Genomic DNA, 22,111 nt, shown 5'->3' with positions numbered 1-22,111 from the left:
TTTGTGAAATTATAGTTTGTTTTAGTGCAAATGCTGTAAAATGACATGAGAGAAATTTGGAGTTGTGAGTATTTCTAGGTTATTATGATAGTATTTTACTGATCCGACCCACTTGAGATTAAATTGGTCTGAATGTGGGACTAAACTAAAACGATTAACCCTTTCATGCACGAATTATGAGAACCTTAGTCAATATTTTTTTCTTGAGTGTTTTTGTTCCTCTTTAGGCATGGAAAAAAACAATGCAATTGATTTTTTTTTTTTTTTTCATAGAGTAACAAAAATGTCCAGTCAGCTGGACACCATGCATTTAAATTTTGAAGTAAAGAAACATTTATACAAAAATCATCATCAGAAAGTGATACACTGTGTGAAAACTATGAAATAAAAGCACTTTTAATGCCACTAATTGCTAAATTGCTACTGTTTTCTCACATTTTATCACACTCTAATTTAGTTATTACTCATTTCATGGGGATAAAATCCTCCTGAGACCCAGGAAATGGACAATTTTAGCTTTTTTACATTAAAAAAAAATGTCTTGATTGGAAACTGCATAATGCAACAGTTTTTTTCAGATACATTTTTAAAACTACTTTTATTTATTGATTGATTTTTTTTTATGGAATGTCCTTTGTAATGGACAGCATTTTTAAAGTAAAACTGTCAAACTTTTGTCCCCTACAGAGTACAAAATGCATTGCTGGGTCTCAGGGGGATATGCAGAAAAAAAAAAAAATGTTTGTTAATAATAGTCTAATACCAATTAGCAATTGATTTACACTAAAACATGTTACTGCAGATCAGGTTTATGAAGAACAGCAAAGTTACAGCAATTGTATGAATTGCAGTGTTTTGGATGATGCATAAGAGTCCTGATGTGGAACTAAAACAACAAAACCCATGAATAAACAATAGAACAGCCATAGAATAACTGTCCACTGGAGTGACCACTATGCATGAAAGGGTTAATATCTTGAGTATAATATTTGCATTTCACAAATTCATCCTAGGGGCCAGACTGGACCCTTTGGCGGGCCGGATTTGGCCCCCGGGCCGCATGTTTGACACCTCTGATGTAGATGTTCATAAAAGCTCAGATTAAAGTTGGGGGTTTTCTATCAAAAACAGAGAAAACTGAAGAAACAGTGACTTTTTTCAGCAAAATCTATCATTAACTGAACATAAACCCAATGTTTCCATTCACTGTCATTGATCAAACTCTATTGGTTTTACTGGTGAGTCAATGTTGTAGAAGATGAACGTCCAAATGGGTCGTATCTGATGACCATGAAAAGATGACAAACTGCATTTTACATCAATTATTTACACGTATTGATAGGATTAGTGGATCAACAGGTATTAAACAGTTTAAATATCAGTAGATGGTTTGGGTCTTTATGGGTTAAAATTGGTGGTAAATGACGTATACAGACATAAATGACACCTGTGTACATGCAGAATACTGAAAATGACATTTACAGGTTGAAAATAGTAGCCTAACTAGTGTCTGTGTACAGTTCAGTTTCTGTTTATCCGATTAGTTGTTGATACCAGGACATGTGCAAGTGAGGAATGTTCTTATTGAAGGCGACTCCAGTAATAGTATCGTACCTTTATTCCACCGTGTGAATAAGGTCACTGTGCGGCGATCTGTGGAAACATTATCACATGTTTCTGTTTTAACATGCCCCACCAATATAAACCTTTACAGCGTTAGCATGAGCACATCCAATGGGTTTGTGTCACATCCTGAGTTGTGTCCATACACATGCTCTACAGACCTAAAGATGCACGTTAACAACTGAATGAAGAAGAAATGTTTGTAATTTCTATTGGAAAAAAATTACAATAGCTTCTTGGTCTAATAATTTACAAGGTGTAACTGTATATTGCAATGCATTATGGGTAAAATAAAATATATATTTACGTAACTTCAAGCATTTGTTCACAGTATCACATTGTAAACTTGCAGGATGGTTGTGTTTTCACTTGGTCCTGAAATTACAATTACACACAGTTAGTATTAGAAAGCACGAAAGAGGACATGAAGGCAGACAGAGGGGAGTGAATCCCACATCTATCCACTCAATAAAGTAGAAGTAAGATGTTATTAGGACAGAAAATTAAAATGGGATTCAAGTAGTAACTTCATGCAATATAATTTGACTGTGTTGATGTCTATTTTAACCCTTTCATGCATGAATTATAAAAACCTTAAGCAAGATTTTTTTTTTCCCTCAGTGATTTTATTCCCCTTTAGGCATGAAAAAAACAGTGTGATTGAGTTTTTTTCATGAACCTAACCCAAAAATGTCCACTCAGCTGGACACCATGTGTTTAATTTTTTAAAGCAAATAAACATGCATTTATTGACATACTGTGTGAAAACTATGAAATAAAAAAAAAAAAAAAAAAGCTGATCTGATGTTTTCTCACATTTTAACATACTATAATACAGGGTGACCCAAAAAAACGGGAATTTTTGAAGTGCGTATTGGCAGACATGAGCAAGTGGCGGCACTGCGAGACAGTGACCTTGAGTAAGTAAACACACCCCCATTTTAGTAACCATGGATTTTTTGAAAATGAACAGGGGATCTCAGTCACTGTCACTGCGAATCGTTACGTGGAGATGTTACAATCCTTCGTTACACCTGAACTGAACAATTTTCCACACGTTCAAATCATTGGAGGCTGTGCGAGAATTGTTCGGTAACCGTGTGATCTCAAGATTCGGTAACATTCCCTGGCCCCCTAGATCGCCAGATTTGTCCGTTTGTGATTTTTTCTTGTGGGGCTATCTCAAGAGTAAAGTGTACACGACTCGACCAAGAACTCTGGATGAGTTAAAACAGAGAATTCAGGATGAAATTCATAGTATCCCAGCTGAGATGTTGCAGCGGTCAATGAGGAATCTCAACAGCAGATTTCAAGAATGCATTCGTACAGGAGGACGCCATCTACAGGAAGTAATTTTTAAAAAATGAAAATTCCATCATTGTTTCTTAAATGGCATGGTTTAAGGTTTCAATTACTATGAATAAAATATTTTTCTTCCATCACTCTTGGTTTTATTGGATTGTTAAAAAGTTCCCGTTTTTTTGTGTCACCCTGTACTAGTTAGTTCTAATATGTAAAAAAAAAAAAAAAAAAAAAAAAAACACCCAAACTTTAATTACAGTCTAACAACAATTAACAATTTTTATTTTATTCTTTTATTCTCTTTTATTTATTTTATTCTTTACTTATCCATGCTGCTATACTGATGAATGGTGGAACACTGAGCACTTTTTGTCCTGTCTGTAAGTGTGATCAGGTGCCTGTCTTGCATGTTTAATGTATGTGTTGTTGTAATGCCAAGGCAATCACCTAGACTGCAAAACAAATCTACCTACGGGTATAAATAAAGTAACCTTGACCTTGACCATTAACAATTGATTTACACTCAGATTTGTTAGTGCAGATCAGGTTTATCAAGAACAGGAAAGTTACAGTAATGGTATGAATGTCAGTGTATGGGATGATGCATTAGAGTCCACTGTGTTGGCTGATATGGAACTGAAACAACTAAACCATGAATATACAAGAGAACAGCTGGAGAATAGATGTCCACTGGAGTGACCACTATGCATGAAAGGGTTAATTTGGCATGTAATGCAGACATGTCAAAACCAGCATTTTAGTCAGAATAATGTTTCTTTATTAGTGTGAGTGACTATTTCACATTATTTTATTTCTCTTAGTTTCATAAGGAATATGCGGGGTGTGGGACTCAGAATGCACCATTTTTGCAAATGTTAGCTAGTGAAAAACTGGTTAAATTAACCCTTTCATGCATGAATTAATTAGTCGAGAATTTTTTTTTTTTTTTTTTACTGTTTTTATTCCTCTTTAGGCATGAAAAAACGATGCCATTGATTTATTTATTTATTTATTTTTTTTTGTGAACTTATTTTTCATGGAGTCACAAAAATATCCACTCATCTGAACACCATGCATTTAATTTTTGAAGCAGAGAAACATGTATTTAAAACCCATCATCAGAAAGTGATATACAACTATGAAATAACATTTTTCATGTAGCTGACGTTTTCTTACATTTTAACATACTCTAATACTAGTTATTACTCACTTCATGGAGATAATATGCAAAAAAAAAAAAAAAAACACAACTTTGTGATTAAGACAACTTTTATTTATAGTCTTATAACAATTAACAATTGATTTACACTAAAACATATTACTGCAGATCAGGTTTATCAAGAAAAGCAAAGTTACAGTAATGGTATGAATTACAGTGTATGGGATGATGCATTAAGTGTCCACTGTGTTGGATGATATCAAACTTAAACAACAAAACCCATGAATTGAACAAGAGAACAATAGCTGTCCACTGTAGTGACCAGTATGCATGAAAGGGTTAAGCTAATGCTAGCTGTCTTCATTAGCCCCATTAGCTCTGTTAGCATCATTAGCGCTGCTAGCATGGCTACAGTTGAACTGGAGCAGTCAAAACTAAAAAACTAAAATACAATTAATGGTTGTTTCTAATACAAAACCACAATACATTGGTGTAATTTATATATAACAAAAAAGAGTAAAAACTATCCAGTAATATACTGTAAATATTTTTACAGTAATTAGCAAACAATTCTATAGCACTTTATTGTAAACATTTTTGCCTGGTATTTACTGTAAAGTCTACAGGACATTTGTTTCAGTGCTGGTGAGGGAGAAGAAAAACAAAGACCTCACATTAGTTCAACCTGTAAAAGTACAGATTCTTCAGTAAAAAGTACTTGTGGTAAAAGTACAAGTACAAATTGCATTTTTTTTTTTAGCTACCTCATTTTAGTCTTGTGTTTTTTTAATGTAGTTTTGGTTGTTGAGCTCATTTGTTTTTTTTGTACCATGTCTTTTGCATCATTTTCGCTTTGCTATCACATCTTTTATGTTATTTTGATCTTTTTACATCTTTTATATTATTTTGATCTTATTACATCTTTTATATTATTTTGATCTTTTTACATCTTTTATATTATTTTGATCTTTTACATCTTTTACATTATTTTGATCTTATTACATCTTTTATATTATTTTGATCTTTTACATCTTTTACATTATTTTGATCTTATTACATCTTTTATATTATTTTGATCTTTTACATCTTTTACATTATTTTGATCTTATTACATCTTTTATATTATTTTGATCTTTTACATCTTTTATATTATTTTGATCTTATTACATCTTTTATTCTTGTCAGTTTGCTTTGCTGCTGTCTCCTTTCTGACCCTGTCTCTTCATCAGAAACATTGCTTTCACCTTGGACTCCCTACTTCTTCTTCTTCTTCTTTATTTTTTAACAGTGGCTGCAAACATCATTTGTGCATTTCCACCACCCTCTGGACATGAATTACCTCTCATGGCTTACAGGCTATAATAATACACATTCAATTAAAAGTAGAAAAAAAATAATAATTCACTTCCTTATATTCTCTTGCTCATCTTTGTTGTTTTTAAATACTCTAACAGATACTTAATGACTCCCTGCTGTTGTCCTCTCCCTCACCATACCACACCTGATCATCCAAACCCATTACACCCGTCTGCTCCTGTCACTCATCCTGCTGGCCACACCCCCTCATCAGACCAGCTCTCCTCACCTGTTTACCCAGCTGCAGCTCATTCCCAGTCAGCCCAGTATATATCAGCTTCACTGACTCTCTCTCCAGTCTTTGGCAGATTATCTTCTGAACCTGTCAGACCCTCCTGTGTTCATCTGCACTCTCATTCCTGTTTCAGACCCCTACCTGATCTGGACCATGTCTTTTTCCTTCAGTCTTGGTAACCGGACCCGTTTTCTGCCTGTGACCCTGAGTTCGGTGACTTCTGGAACTTCCTGGTTTCGACTCTACCTGGCCCGTCCTCATCTCCTCAGCTGTCTCCTGGTAACCTGCCTACATTCTGTTCTGGACCACGTCTTTTCACCTGCTCCCTGTTTATACTCATCCTGCTTGTCCTAGTCTACGTCTTGCGGGTCTTCAATAAAGACGTTTCTGAACAGATTCTATGCCTGGTGGCGTGCATTTGGGTCCAAACCTAGTCTGTGACAATTCTTACTGTCTTTGGACATTTTTGTCCTTTCACATGTTATTTCCATCTTTTTTTTTCTTTTGTTTTATTAAATCTTGTCTGTTTTTTGTCTTTGTCTATTGTCCAGTTTTCATCTTGTGTTCTTATGTATGTTGTTGTGTGATATGGGTTCATGCAGGATCATCTTCACTATGTGTTAATGTTCCATTCGTTACCTCTGCCAGGAGGTATTGTGATCGCTTTGTGTGTGTGTGTATGTGTATGCGTGTTTGTTAGCAAGATGACTCAAAGTTATGGATAGATTTTTAGGAAATATTCAGGAAATGTTGATACTGGCATAAGGAAGAAAAGATTAAATTTTGGTGGTAATTTGGGGGGTGGGGGTGGGGATTAGATCAGTCTTGGCAGAGGTCTGCGCTCTCGAGTAATTTTTTTTTTTTTTTTTTTTTTTTTTTTTTCAGCTGGAATCAGTCTTGAGGTTGTAAAGGTGTGCGATGACACTTAAGCAGTGATATGACAAATAAATCAAAGCCAACAAGTCAGATATTGTAATCAAAGACCACAAAATCAAGTGTGTACTAATTGACAGAGCTATCCCATTAGAACAGGGGTGTCAAACTCAGGTCCACAACGGCCGGTATCCTGCATGTTTTAGATGTTTCAGCCCAAGACTATCTACCAACTAGCACTTTTGACTTCATTTTTCTTGGAGTGACTAAAATTTGGTCAAGTTTAACCCTGTAAAGCCTGGACCCTTAAATCACTGACAGAAAATTCCAGTTCTTTGAAACTGGAGCCTTAATTGGTCCTTCTGAACAACCCCCCCCCCCCCCCCAAACTTTTTTGCAAAAATCAATTTCCATGTATGGGTTTCAATTTTGCATCATATTTGATACATCGGGTCTCAATGCTCAAATTATTTTTGAACAAACATGTCTAACAAATTAGTAACTCCTTTTCAAAACTGCCAAAGTTCTTCCTCATTAATGACAGTCTTGTAGTGTCACTGGAAAGGCCTCTGGGGAATGAATTCCTCACCTTGGTGGACTATCTGTATTATATGTATCTATTTGTATACATCAGGTTTTTCAAGACAAAAAATATCAGTGATCATGTAGATGGCTTCAAAACTCATGTATCAAATATAATGCGTTTGGTGTTATAGGGTTAATGGTTTTTATTCTGGAAGCATTTTACTTGTAGACCAGTGGAGCTGCTGCAGGACAGGTGTGATATGAAAAGGAAGCAGAAAGTACAAATGTTAAAATGGAATTTTATAAAAACATTTTTTTCAGAAAATAAAAATAAATTGAAAATTCTACTTGCATATTGTTGCAAAATACTTAGTCAGTTCTGGACACATTAATACTGACTTAACTGATGCATGTGAACCACAGTCTAATACAAACATGATTCAACCTTGGTCTGACATGTTTGTTTGTTCTTGTACGTATTGTATATGTCGAGGCCCAAAACGGAATCTGGCCCGATTCAGAATCGGGCCGGCCCAGAATGGAATTCTATTCTAGGCCAGCCTGGAATGGAATCCTGCTGCTATAATGTTATTTTTATACCATGTTTAATGCAAATGATCTAAATTATTACAAAAATCAATACATGGAATTTGCAAATATGTGAAAAAAATGAAACAAACAACATTTTAATTGTAAACTATAATACACTTTATTTACAAATAGAACCTAGTGGTACTCCCCACCAATATATGGTACAGTGAAATCGACTGAAATTGACAGTAGTTACTCAAGGTATGTAAGACTGAAAATGTAAAATTATGACAAATTATGGAATTATGGATCATTTGCATTAAACATGGTATAAAAATAACATTATAGCAGCAGGATTCCATTCTAGGCCGGCCTAGAATAGAATTCCATTCTGGGCCGGCCCGATTCTGAATCGGGCCAGATTCCGTTTTGGGCCTCGACACATACATCAGTGTGTTGAGCCATCTGATAAGGAACCTCAGGTTTAAGGACTTGAGATTTACAGTTGTGAAAAAAAAAAGATTAGACCACCCTTGTTGTCTTGAATTTCTTGTTCATTTTAATGCCTGGTACAACTAAAGGTGCATTTGTTTGGAAAAATATAACAAAAATAGCTCATAGTTTAATTTCAGAGCTGATATCTATCCATTTTCTATGGTTTTCTTAATAACCACAATCTTTTCAGTTCTTACGTCAATATCTGTGGCATTGTACTGACAAAAACAGTGCTTTTAGACATTCCATGTTTTCTTTTGTCTGTTTTAGTCACATGATACACACAGGAGTTAGTAGTTGATTACATAACCATTGTTTCTGATGACTTTTGATGTTCTAATAATTCTTTCCATGACTGTATTGGAAGCATCACCTTATCTATCATGCCAATGTCAGTGTCAATGAAAAGCCAACCTTTGATTTTTATCCAGCCGTCAGTCACATGGTTTTCTGTGTTATCTCTACTGAGACAATCTGGAGGTTATGTAAAGCTCATTCCCCTGACTTCTCAAAATTTGTACAGGAAAAAAACCTCAAGATGGTTAAATTACTTATTTCTAGTAAAGATCTGTCTCTTACAAGTTACAACTGAATGTTTTCAGTTGTGTAGTTGAGTCGTACAGTCGGACAGTAGACACCTCCTATAAAATACTCACAGCAGTTATGTCCTTCCTACAGCCTTTACATGTCGGTGTTTATGTAACAGTAGGAGGAATGCATCCTGCTAATATGGACTGTCATACTTGGACAGTATTTGACACTCTAGTTAAATGTACTGGCGCTGAGTGTGACCTAGTACTGATCCACAGTCAGCATTCACATTTTATGTAACTCTGCTTTTACTGTTGGAGGACACCAGAGGATAACGGATATGTGTTGATCTGTTACAGTAACTACATTTTGAGATGTTGACATTTTATGGGCTTTTATAGCTCTGTTAATGCAGTTCAACATGCTGATTTTATTCATGGGTATTTTCTGTGAGTAGATACACTGCAAAAAAAAAAAGAATATCTGACTTGAAGGGCTTATATTTAGCTAAACCCACTTTTATTAGTCTTTGGTTCATTTATTTGTGTATTTGGACCCTAATAGTTCAAAAGGTTTAAATTTGAACCCTCCAGGTGCTGCAAAGCTATCTTTATATTCATTCCAGCAAAAATTGAGTGGATTTCTACAACCTGTTTTAATTCCTGCTTAATTTGTTGCATCTATAACTAGTTACGTTACAACATTTGCACATATAACAACGTGGGATCATGAATTGTGTACAAATAACATGTCTCTTTTAATTGGCGTGTTATCTACATGCATTATAAGCTTCCAGCATGTATATTTACACCACGATAAATAGCACACCATTAGTGTGATTAGCAGCTAGCACAATTAGGGTATCATGAATTGCGTACAGTTTTAATCAGCGCATTATCTGTATGCATTATAAGCTTTTAGCACGTATATTTACCATTACGCCATTAGCACGATTAGTGGCTAGCGAGATTAGCGGTTAGGTTTAGGGTTAGCATTTAGCAAGATGAGTGATTAGCAGCTAGCACCAGTGCTAGTGCATTGACACACCATCAAATGGCTTTAAATAACACGTGAAAGGATGAGAATGCATACGTATAGCACACCAAATGCAATAAACTGGCATTGCATACAATGCAATTTCATGTGATCAGTCTGCATATAAGGTCCAGACTTCAGAGGATTGATTTTCAGTCGAGTTCATTTGTATATAGTTCATAAAGTTTGAATGTGAACCCTCCAGGTGCTGAAAGGCTATCTTTATATTCATTTTGGCAAAAATCGAGTGGATTTCTACAACCTGTTTTAATTCCTGCTTAATTTGTTGCATCTATAACTAGTTACGTCACAACATTTACACATATAACAGTGTGGTATCATGAATTGCGTACAGATAAATCATTTTAATTGGCGTGTTATCTACATGCATAATAAGCTTTCAGCATGTATATTTATGCTGCGTAAAAAAGCACACCATTAGTGTGATTAGCAGCTAGCGCGATTAGGGTATCACAAATTACGTACCACACCACTTTTAATCGTCGTGTTATCTGTACGCATTATAAGCTTTTAGGATGTATATTTACCCCACCTAAAATAGCACGCCATTAGCACATTGAGCGGCTAGCGCAATTAGTGGTTAGGTTTAGGGTTAGCGATTAGTGCAATTAGCGGTTAGGTTTAGGGATTAGCAAGATTAGTGATTAGCAGCTAGCACAATTAGTGCCTAGTGCATTGACACGCCATCAAATGGCTTTAAATAACATGCAAAAAGATGAAAATGCATATGTATAGCACGCCAAATGCAATAAACTGGCGTCACATACAATGCAGTTTCATAAGATCAGTCTGCATATAAGGTCAAGATTTCCAACGAACATTCCTGAGTACGCCATAATTGTTTGTCAGCAGCAGCGGTTGTAGTATAAACTGAAAATATGTCCAAACTTCGAGCCGATAATCTAAAATGTTCAGTTGTTGGTTGTATGGGACAGAGCACCACAGCCAACAACCTGGAGGGGGTGGGGACTGAAGTGGCTCATTTGCATTTAAAGGGCCAGCGCTCCAAACCACCTTTCTGGTGTCATTACTCAGAAATAGGGTTGAAGATGGACCTGTGGAGTTGAATTAATGAAGAATTCAGACCCAAGCAGAGCATTTACAGTTTATGTAGACCACAGGGAAATGTTTTCAAATGCATAAATCCATTTAAAAATACAAAATATCACTGCTTTAAATAAACTGACTAGAATTTGGAATATTTATCTTGAAAGATCACTTTTTAGATTTATTTACTTATTGAGAGTTAATGTTAAGATTATTTGACTTGTTCCAAAAACTCTCATCTAGAGTTACCACACTTAGATATTACAACTAATTTTAAGCAATATTTATAACAAAACAAACTACGTTGGTGGTGGATTTATTTATTTATGTTGCACAACAACAAATCCAACATTAGGACAAACAAAGAAACAAATTGTGCAGGTGAGATCAGGAAACCCCGTGGGACTTATAAAATTAATGTCACCTCATTACAGCATTAGCTTAAAGAAAGACAATAGGAATAAAACAATAACATACAAAGTACAACAAAAATATAAACAGATGAGTATGATATCTTATTACTGTTATGAGGACGTAACAGACCTGAACCTGACTGAACTTCTGGGACATGCTGCCGAAGACTCTTCTATCATCATAGATCTTGGCAAAAAAAAACTAATACAACTCTGGATGGACATAAATGTTGTAACATTGATAATGACCTTGCATAAGTATTGTGTTTCATAAATGATGCCATGGTGAATGCCTTCTTTAATCAAAGCTGAAGGGACTTTTTAACTTTTGTCATTTTACAAACATTCTCAGACTTTTCAAACTCCAGTTGTCTGTTCAGAAGTGAGGCATGTGCTGTTCATTTTCTCCTCTGTTTTAGTACCGTCACTGACCTCAGATCAGTGCAAAGCTCCAGAACAGATCCAGAGGCTCATATGACCAGTGACAACATGTGCACATGAGGGTGAACAGTTCGTTGCAGTCTCCTTTCTAGACACGTTTTAGATCAAAGATAAGAAATGATTATCACGCTGGATATAAGTTCAAACCATGTATGTGTAATTTATCTGAAGGTTTAGAATCAGTACCATATTTTTTATTTATTTATTTTTTTACATGTACTTAAATGTCAATACTGTATTTCCCAGAACAGCGTAGTTCCTTGACCCTTTATTGGGCAAGTGACTGTTTTTGGTCATTTCCACATACATTACAAGTCAGTGACAGCAACAGTTCCGGTGAGGACAGTCTCCACAGATGGGGACTCTGTCACTTATCTGGTGTTTTTTCCAGCTCCAGCAAGTGCGTTTTTTTTTTTTTTTCCCGTCATCACTGCCTTCACACAAGACAGGAATCAGTCATTTACGGTGTACAGTCACAGACTTATTGATTTACCCTTGGTGTTGTGATAAAGACAGATAAAGAGCTTCCTTGTCCTAAAACAATATGGCACAGAACTCCATGGGGTCATTTTACACAGTTGAGTTTATGGAGTCAAAATAACAGACTGGAGAGGTTAAAGGCTAACGGCGGGGTTGTGTCTGCAGTGACATCCAGAATATAAAAGGATATTTACACAGACTTTCGAAAACAAATGCTTCAGTTCTGTTTTTGTTGCTTTGTATTAGAATGAGCACATGCAAGAACAACCTACTTTTATAAATAGAAAAAAAAAAAAACAATAATAATAATAAAATAATAATAATAAATTCAATTATTCAGTTTGGTTGTTGTGTAATTATTTTTTTTTTGTATTGTGCCTGTGTGGTTCCTTATGTGTAAGTGCATGTTGATGTAAATATATAATTTAAAATAATTATGAAAAAAAAAATCTGGTTACCAGCCAATAAGAATAAAATAAGTAATGAGCAAAGGACACCTGATCACTAGTAAAACAGCAGAGACAGACACTAATTCTGTTACTGTTCAATAAACAACTGTACAAAACTCACTCACATGTTTAATAATTCTCTCTCTGTACAGTTCAGTTTTATTTATATCATTAAATCACAATCCAGAATCATTATTTCAAGGTGTTTTACAGAGTTATTAGAGTATTATAAGGAGAAAATAACAAAACAATGGAAATCAAAGGAAAAACTAGCTTTAACAGAATTATACAGATTTTCTTTCAGTATTGCAGTAATCAACAAATGTGTTTATATATTATTCTAATGTGAAGTATTTTTATGTTGTTATTTTAATTGCCCTGTCCCACTGTTTCAAGTTTGTCATATGCGTTACCATGGCAATGAAACACAGCATGCCCTGGCTCTCTCTCCACCCAATATCAAAAAACATAAATAACAAACAAACAACAATAACAATCAGAGCAACAATAAAAATACTTAATAAATAACGCTAGCACTGCACTGCTATTGTAAAAGCACTTTATGATTTTATCCGTGAAAAGTGTTTTAGAAATCCTGGTCCAGAAAAAAAACAATACTAGACCAATATAATAACTTAAATTTGGCTGAATTCAAGCATATCTTTGAGACATGTTTGGAATTTTTCTAACTGATATGTCTAAGAGAAGCACATATAAGCTGAAAATAATGGGTCCAAGTACAGAACCCTGCAGAACAGAATGTCCGTGTTGTTACTAGCTTGACCATTAATTATCATGTACAAACTGTACTCTGTCAGAAAAGTATAAATAAACAAACCTCATGCTGTTCCTTTTATTACACATCAAAGTAAGACACATAATAAATGCCTATTAGATAAGCCAGTGATATAAAATGATATCAACTACACATTTGAAGATTATCCTCCAAACCACATGATTTCTCACGTTTCCTTCCAGTGTGAACAGTTTCAGGCTGAATTTGCTGTGGGAGCTTTGAAAATGACATCCCACATGTCAGATCATGTGTGGAATGCATGACAGAGAGTGGGATTTCATCCAAGTGTTTCTACAGGTCTGCTGACATCGCATCCCATGCCTGACCACCCTCTGTATTATTATCTCACTACAACACTCAGCTATATGTAATCTATTACATAAAGTGTAATTACTGTAATATAACGTGTAATACTACATATAACATGCAATAATCTGTTCACATTCAGTCATTTCTCCTCCTCTTCTATGCTGATTTATTTTTATTATTATTATTATTCATTCATTTTCTGAACCCGCTTTATCCTCACTAGGGTCACGGGGGTCGCTTGGAGCCTATCCCAGCTACATAGGGGCGAAGGCGGGGTACACCCTGGACAAGTCGCCAGTTCATCGCAGGGCTGAACATATAGAGTCAAACAATCACTCTCACATTCACACCTATGGGCAATTTAGATTAACCAATTAACCTATTAGTGCATGTCTTTGGATGGTGGGAGGAAGCCGGAGTACCCGGAGAGAACCCACGCAGACACGGGGAGAACATGCAAACTCCACACAGAAAGGTCCCACCCCCCGTCGACTGGTGTTGGAATCGAACCCAGGACCTTCTTGCTGTGAGGCACGAGTGCTAACCACTGCACCACCGTGTCGCCCCATTATTATTATTATTATTATTATTATTATTATTATTATTATTATTATTATTATTGTTATTATTATTATTATTATTATTATTATTATTATTATTATCTCCGCCAAGGAGGTTATGTTTTCATCAGGGTTTGTCTGTTTGTTTGTTTGTTTGTTTGTTTGTTTGTTTGTTTGTTTGTTTGTTTGTCTGTCAGCAAGATAATTCAAAAAAAAAGTGAATGGATTTGGATGAAATTTTCAGGAAATGTTGATACTGGCACAAGGAACAAATGATTAAATTTTACTGGTGATTGGACACACACACACACACACACACAACTGATCTGCCTTGGCGGGGCTCTGTGCTCTCAGAGTGCTTCTCGAGTTTGTTTGTATGTCTGTTAGCAAGATAACTCAAAAAGTTATGGAAGGATTTTGATAAAAAATTCCAGGCAATGTTGATACTGACGCAAAGGAACAAATGACTAAATTTAGTTGGTGATGGGGGGGGGCTGATCTGCCTTAGCGGAGGTTTGCTTTTCTAGTTATTATTATTATTATTATTATTATTATTATTATTTTATTATTTTATTATTATTATTATTATCTGCACTTTTCTGTATTGTTTTCTATTTTCTATTTTAACCCTTTATTGGGCAAGTGGTCATTTCCACAAACATTAAATATGGAGCCAATCCCTTGCTTCAGTGAGGTCAAAAGGGCATTTTGATGTTTTATCCATTGGTATTATAATCATTTTGTCGTCTGTCTATCCGTCTGTCTGTCCATTCAATGACATAATCACATTATCTGCAGAACGCAGTGACATATCTGCACCATATTTATACTGTGGATGCATTTTGGCATGGAGCAGAAGAATATTGAAAATCAGTGACCTTGACCCACTTTTTCAAGGTCAAATGGACTTGTGCATTTATAATATCTGAGTACTTTCAAATTTAAACATGTATGGAATTAGTTTTATACAAAGACAATCTGATCTAAATTATAGGGCAGTAACTTTCAACAGAATCTTACACTATATTTGGCCGAGGGCGTAGAATGTTATAACTATACAGTGATTCAGACGGATTTTATAGATATGTTGAAGCTGTAAATAGTGAATATGAGTGGGGGGTTTTTTTCAGTTTAAGACCTTATAACAGTTGTGTTTACCTTTTAGCACATGCTGCTCTTGTTTAATGGCAAGAGGAGGGAGACTGTTGTCACAGCAACCAACAAGATGGAAATTTTGTATTTCAGAGTATTTTAATGAGTGCCTTATAAGGGGGTTAAAAGTGTGTGTGTTCTGTTTTCTATTTTCTCTATTTTTAAATGTGTGTGTTTTTAAATATTCATTTACTTTTGATCCTGTGGAGTGAACTTTTGTTCATCATACCAGTGTTGAATGACAATAAAGAATCTGGAACCACACTAACTTTTTACTCTGCTAGAGTACTTCAGTTGCACTGGAAAAAATCCACATCTTACCAAGTGTCTTTTTCTCATTTCTTGTCAAAATATAGAAATGAGAAAAATACACTCCGTAAGATTTTGATTTTTGTAGTATGAGGATTTGAATTCTTGACTTTTACAACAAATCAATATTTATTTTTTCTGGCGCAAGGATAATGCAAATGTTTCTAAATGCATTTACAACCATGAAGCTACACTGTAAAAAAAAATCTCTAATTTAACAGAATTTTTACAGAATTTTTACAGATTTTTCTTGTATTTTTAAGATACAGGAAAATCAATCAGTCAATCAATCAATCAATCAATCAATCAAATCAATGAAATTCCAAAAACAGACTGTGATTTTACATGTCAAATGTAAAATAACATTAAAAAAAAAACTGTAACTGTGAATAACCATAAAATTTCCATTTTTTAAAAAGATTTTTTTTTTTCACAGAAAAATACAGTTAAAATACATTTGCAAATGTATCGTAATTTCACAAATATTTATTTTCTATTTATGAGATTAAACTGTTCATTTAAAGTTTAATACTGTAAAAAAAATAATAAAACAAGATAAAATTACTGACAATAAACTGTAAAAGAAGTGTTTGTTCTGTAAGTTTAACAAGACTTGTTTGTTAATTGACAAATATCTTGTGTAATTACGGGAGGTTTCACAACAAAAATATTGAATAAATGTGTTTTTGTGAATGTATAACATGTATAAGCACTGACAAACTGTCCAAATACAGTTTTTATCAGTGGATTGTACAACTTAGTCTCACAGAAAATTATTTATCTATATATTTATATATTTATAGGTAATTTGATTGTTTTAATACATGTAGATATTCTTAATTAAACATTAAAAAGTCAAAACAAATATATAAAATCTCATGTAAAGTTAGGGCAAAAAACTATATTTTAATTATGGAAAATGACTGTATTTTTATGAGATGGTTATTTTCTTTTATTTAACAGTATTTTTTAGGCACCCCAGCTGCCAGAATAATACTGGGGTTTTTTTATGGTTTTTTTTTGTTTGTTTTTTTTACAGTGTAAAGAGACTCTTTCTAAGACTTTTCATTCTAATCAATAAGAGTTCCAGATAAATGTCTCCCTTTTGCTTTAATCTATGTCTAATTAGCACATCTAGGAACATTTTATGGCTAAAAAACTAAGGCAGAGGTAAACAGATTATCAGCGGTTGTGCTGCAGCAGTGAATACCCTGCGCTCATTGGTCAATACTAAGGCGTGACATGGGGGCATAAAGGTCAGAGGGTCAACGACATTGACTGCGTTATCAGACATTGTCAATAATTGTCCTTAAAAAGGAACAGGAGGTATGACGAAAGTAGAACCCAAACAATAATGGGTAAACCAGAGCTACAGCGCCGGCAGTAATAATTATTATGTAAGGTCACATAAGCCGGGGGGGAGTTTATCTGCGGTTTGTTTTGTAGGATTACGCACTAAGGCAGCGACAAAAACATGGGTAACCTACAGCACAACACAGACCCTGACATTGTTGGACTTTGAAATGTTGTCGTCATTGTTGTTTATTATGAATTCCTTTCGAAGTCATCAGCTCAGGTTCTTCATAAGTGTTGTTGGTGTTTGATAATGTGGTCCAAGTCGCTGACACTTTGACCTTTGTGCCCGGGGACCTGTGAATGTTCTACCTCTGCCGCTAAAACAAACACAAGAAAACAAATGATTCGACAAATTATTTTCTGTCAAAATGTAAAAGGAGAACGTTAAATTTAGTTTTGGTCCATTGTTTTGGCTTCGTCCCAAATGAATGTAAAGTTTCCCATTAGCTTGTTAAAAATCACATGACAGTGGACACCTTTATATAATTATAGTTTTAAGCAAAAATGCATTTGATTTCATTAGTTTCTGGGTGTAACATTTAGTGGAAACACAACCTGAACTCCATCAGTCAAAACATGGTTCAAATGTGGCCTCAGCCTTAAACTAGGTCACTGGAGACCTGATAAATATGAAGAGGTTTAACCTGTAAAGACCCAGCGCTGCTTTTATGTAAGTTCCCAAATGAAGGTTAAACCTCTGTTTAACCTTTCTTGAATGATATGTCACCATTTACTCTAATATTGTCCTCTGTATTTTGCATTTTTAAGTGTAAATCAGGTCTTTTCCTATATTTAATTCACTGCTTATGTAGATCAGGGGTGTCAAACTCATTTTAGTTCAGGGGCCACATCTTCCCAATATGATCTGAAGCAGGCCGGACCAGTAAATTAATAACTGGAGTCTCTTTCTTTATCTTTGCATACACATTCCACAATTATTACACAGTACATACATGCATTTTCCCTAACCCCATAATTTTTTTCACGTCTGCTGTCTGCCTTAATGTTCGTGCTGTCCCCCAATTCCTTTTCAAATCCATGAAAAAATTCCAGCATGTGCCCACGTGTACTGTGTGAAAACTGTATGATGTCTTATATTTGTGCTTTGCATTATCTTCTGTTCTTCACTGCAATTTTTGAAGAAAAGGGTTTTGTGGTAGCGCTCTAGTAGGAGCAGCGGCCTGATGTCCCTAATCATCAAACTCAGTTCCGTTTGATATACTTTGTACTGTCAGATGACAATAAAGGCAATTCTGATTCTGATTCTATATAAATAACGCCAACTCCATATATTTCAATGTGTTTTATAGTGTAAAAGTAAAATTAGATTATGGAAACATTTACATCTATAAACTGTCCTTTTAAAAACATGAATAACATGAACAACCATGAAAAAACTGAAATCTATTAAGAAAAATGTGTGCAATTTTAACTCTTTTTTGCCTCTGCTTATCATTTGTAAATGTGCATTACAACTTACAGATCATAATGGATCTGCAAATTTACAAAATATTTTAGTAACTGGCAGAATATTAGTAAAATTGCACTTAGGAAATCTCTAGTTTTTTCACATTTTTTGTGAAAGGCTAGTTTGTAAATTTACACATTTTCATGTAATTTCACTCTTTTTTTACACTAAAACAGAGGGAAAATTTGGAATTTTCATTATTTGTAGGTTTTTATGGTAGTATTTGAATGATCTGACCCACTTGAGACTAAAGTAGGACTTTTTATGGCTCCTAAAGTAAAAGGATTGACTGTTCATATCTTGAGTGTAATTTTTGCTTTTCACAAATTCATCCTACAGGCCAGATTGGACCATTTGGCGGGCTGGATTTGGCCCACGGGCCGCATGTTTGACACCTGTGATGTAAATGTTCATAAAAGCTCAGATTAAAGTTGAGGGTTATTACATCCAAAAACAGAGAAAACCGAAGAAAAAGATAGTTTTTTTCTGCAAAATATGTCATTAACTGAACATAAACCCAGTGTGTACATCCACTGTCATTGATCCAACTCCATGGGTTTTACTGGTGAATCCATGTTGTAAAAGATGACAGTGTTTCCACAGTAACTATGGAGCCTCTGAACGTCCAAATGGGTCATATCTGATGACCATGAAAAAATGACAAACTGTATTTTACACCAATTATTTCCATGGATTGATAGGATTAGTGGATCAACAGGTATTAAACAGTTTAGATCAGTGGATGATTTTGGCTGTTGGTGGATGTTTGGGTCTTCATGACCTACTGTACATGTACTGTAGGTTTCACAATTATTGACACTGCACCTTGACCAGGGTCATGACCAGCAGGAGGGCTAGGAGTGTGTGATGTGTTTTATTTGTCACCGCTGTGGACAGTGTCAGTGTTTAGGTAGCACCCAGAACGTTGGTCTGAAGCACACATGCATGTTATAAGCATCCATCCAGGGGGGGTTGTAGTGTGAAGAAAGAAGGAAGGTGAAGAGGAGCCAGAGAAGATCAGTGTTGGGTAGTCACACTTGAGTAGAAGTACAGGTATCCTACCAAAAAAGGACTGTGGTAGAAGTTCAAGTCACCAACAGAAACCATACACAAGTTAAAATCCGTATAAAATCTGGAACAGACTGAAGGTGGAGTTCAAAGACTGTCCAAACATCAGCCAATTTAAAAAGAGTTATAAAGAGATGGTTCATACATGGTATCAAACTGTAGACAGAGTTTGAGTATTACCAGAGGGTTACTATGTTTTTATGAGTTTTTTTTTTTTTTTTTGTTATGTTTTGTTTGATTGCAGTTGTTGTTCATTTTATTTAACTGTTTACTTTATTGTGTATTCATTTTGTGTTGCCTTCATAGATGTACACTACAAAGAAAAAGTTTAGGATATTTTTAATTTTGGGGCTATTTTTTTCAGTTGGGATTCTTGCACAGCACTTTTTACTTTTTGTGTGTGAATTGAAGTGAAACAAATTTTTTGAATGACCAGACATAGTTTTATTTACAAATGGCAAAATGACAAAAAAAATTACAAAAAAAAAAAGAAGTATCTCTAACTTTTTGCTTGTAGTGTATATACTGTATGTATTTATTTATTTTTCTGGTATGTCAATACATGTGTGTATGTGAAAATGATAAGTGAGGTTAACTATTTACAAAAGATCCAACAAAACTGATTTGTCATACATGATGCTGATAAGAAGCTAAAAGATAGACTGTCATGCGTAGAAGGGGTGGGATGCCTGTAAATATGTTCTACTTCCTCCCACTCCTTCTCCAATATGTGAATGAAGTCATATTTGGTTTTCATGTGTATGTATTAGTTTTTCATGTTTTCTTGCAATCTGTTGGATTTCTACGGAAGCCGACAACAGCCATAGTTTAACACATAATTGTATGGGTTTGAAGGGTTGTCATAGTTCCAGTGTTTTTAATAGCCACATTGGCTTTTGAACTGATGACTGTAACGCACTGTACTGCACCACTAAGCATAACGCACATATGATACATAGGACACAAAGCACTGTTAAGGGAATAACAAAAACATTTGATTAGACGTTACTCAACACATCCTGCTAAATTAACACTAGCCTACATAAGCCAGGGTAGAAAAGCCTGACTGGTGTCTGTCGGCTCGATAACATTAACATGAAGTTAGGTTGTTACTCTTACAGTAAAGTGTCCATGAACATTACTTGAGCAACAGCAGGTAGCTAACACTACATTAGCTGAAGCACCCGCATAGATGTTAGCTGGTAACTTGGTCAAACTCTCATCTGTTCAGACTCACATGTTACCCCTTGAACCTTAAACACGCAGTAAACAAACTAACAGAACTTGTATTTACTGTAACTTACTGGGAACTTGTTGAATGTGTGTTGTGCTCTGTACAGCACATGTCAGCAACAGCTGTTGAAGGCAGCGATGTGGAGGAAGTGGGACCTGTTAGCATCTTCTACTATGAAATAACGAAATAAATTAATTCGTTATCATGAAAATGACTTAATGAATTAGTTATCTCGAGATAACAAAGTTCATTATCTTGTGATAATGAATTATTTAAGTCATTATCACAAGATAACGACCATAAAATATGTTAAACCATGGCCATCCTCAGCTTCCATAGATTTTTTTTTTTTTTTTTTGCATATTTGAAATAAATTGAAACTAACTAACTTGTTTCAGATGACATGACAAGTCATCCTGCACTGAAAATCAGGTATGACTTTTGAAAAATAATAGGGGGATTTCAGATGGATTTTTATTTATTTATTTATTTATTTCGAACATGCAATGAAACAAAATAAAACAAAACAAAGCGGATTAATACAAAAACAAAATAACATTTAAATGAACAGAATCTATCTTCAAGTACGTGCAAGTGTGAATTTTGCAAGGTCGAAAAGGAATAGAAAGAAGTATAAACTGTAGTGCACTGTAAAGCACCTGAAATAAGAGCCAGAGCAGGACTGAAGAATGCAGTGGACTAGTAAATGACCACTCACCATTACTGTTCACTGGTGAAGACTGTAACTTTTAATGTTGGATAGATCATTAGAAGTTCTTATGTCTTGATTTTGCACTTGTTTGACCTTTCTGACTTGGCTTTTAGTAGAAATTCAACTTGATTTTCTTTATTTTCATCACAGAAATATAGGACCTGCTTGGGTAAATGGATGCTGTGCAGTGCTCATGAACCCTCAGGAACAAACATTGTGTGTTCTGGTACTGTGGAGGCGTGGCTTTGGGGGGAAGTCTGAAGAAATGGGTTTGGACTTTTTTTATTATTATTTATTTATCTCAAATATGGAAATGATACCAGCTTCCTGATTGCTACTAACTGACTTCTTTGCACTACAGAATATAGAGATGAAAATTCAAGGAAGCATAAAATAACAATACACACAAAAAGAAAAAAAAAAAAAGTCATATTCGAAAAGGAGTGAGAAGAAGCATAGCTTATTAGCTCTCACCCCTTTGTCTAAACCAACAGTATGTATATGTATATATACACACACACACACACACACACACACACACACATATTTACATACATACACATATATTTCTATATATATACTGTATGTATGTACATGTGTACATGTACATACATACATGTACACATGCATA

The 22,111-nt window shown here is 34.8% G+C and overlaps 1 protein-coding gene across 1 annotated transcript in view; it reads left to right on the top strand.

The window, feature by feature from the left end:
* The first annotated feature begins 509 nt into the window (after window positions 1-509).
* The window catches only part of pnp5a (purine nucleoside phosphorylase 5a), a 30,856-nt gene continuing 9,254 nt past the window's right edge, over window positions 510-22,111 (top strand). The window contains exons 1-2 of the mRNA XM_030162105.1: window positions 510-523; window positions 11,461-11,467. The gene's annotated coding sequence lies outside the window, so the exon portion shown is untranslated. The remainder of the gene's footprint in view (window positions 524-11,460; window positions 11,468-22,111) is intronic.

This window comes from Sphaeramia orbicularis, chromosome 18 (assembly GCF_902148855.1).
Source record: "Sphaeramia orbicularis chromosome 18, fSphaOr1.1, whole genome shotgun sequence".
Taxonomy (NCBI): domain Eukaryota; kingdom Metazoa; phylum Chordata; class Actinopteri; order Kurtiformes; family Apogonidae; genus Sphaeramia; species Sphaeramia orbicularis.
This window is presented reverse-complemented; position numbering and strand designations above follow the sequence as displayed.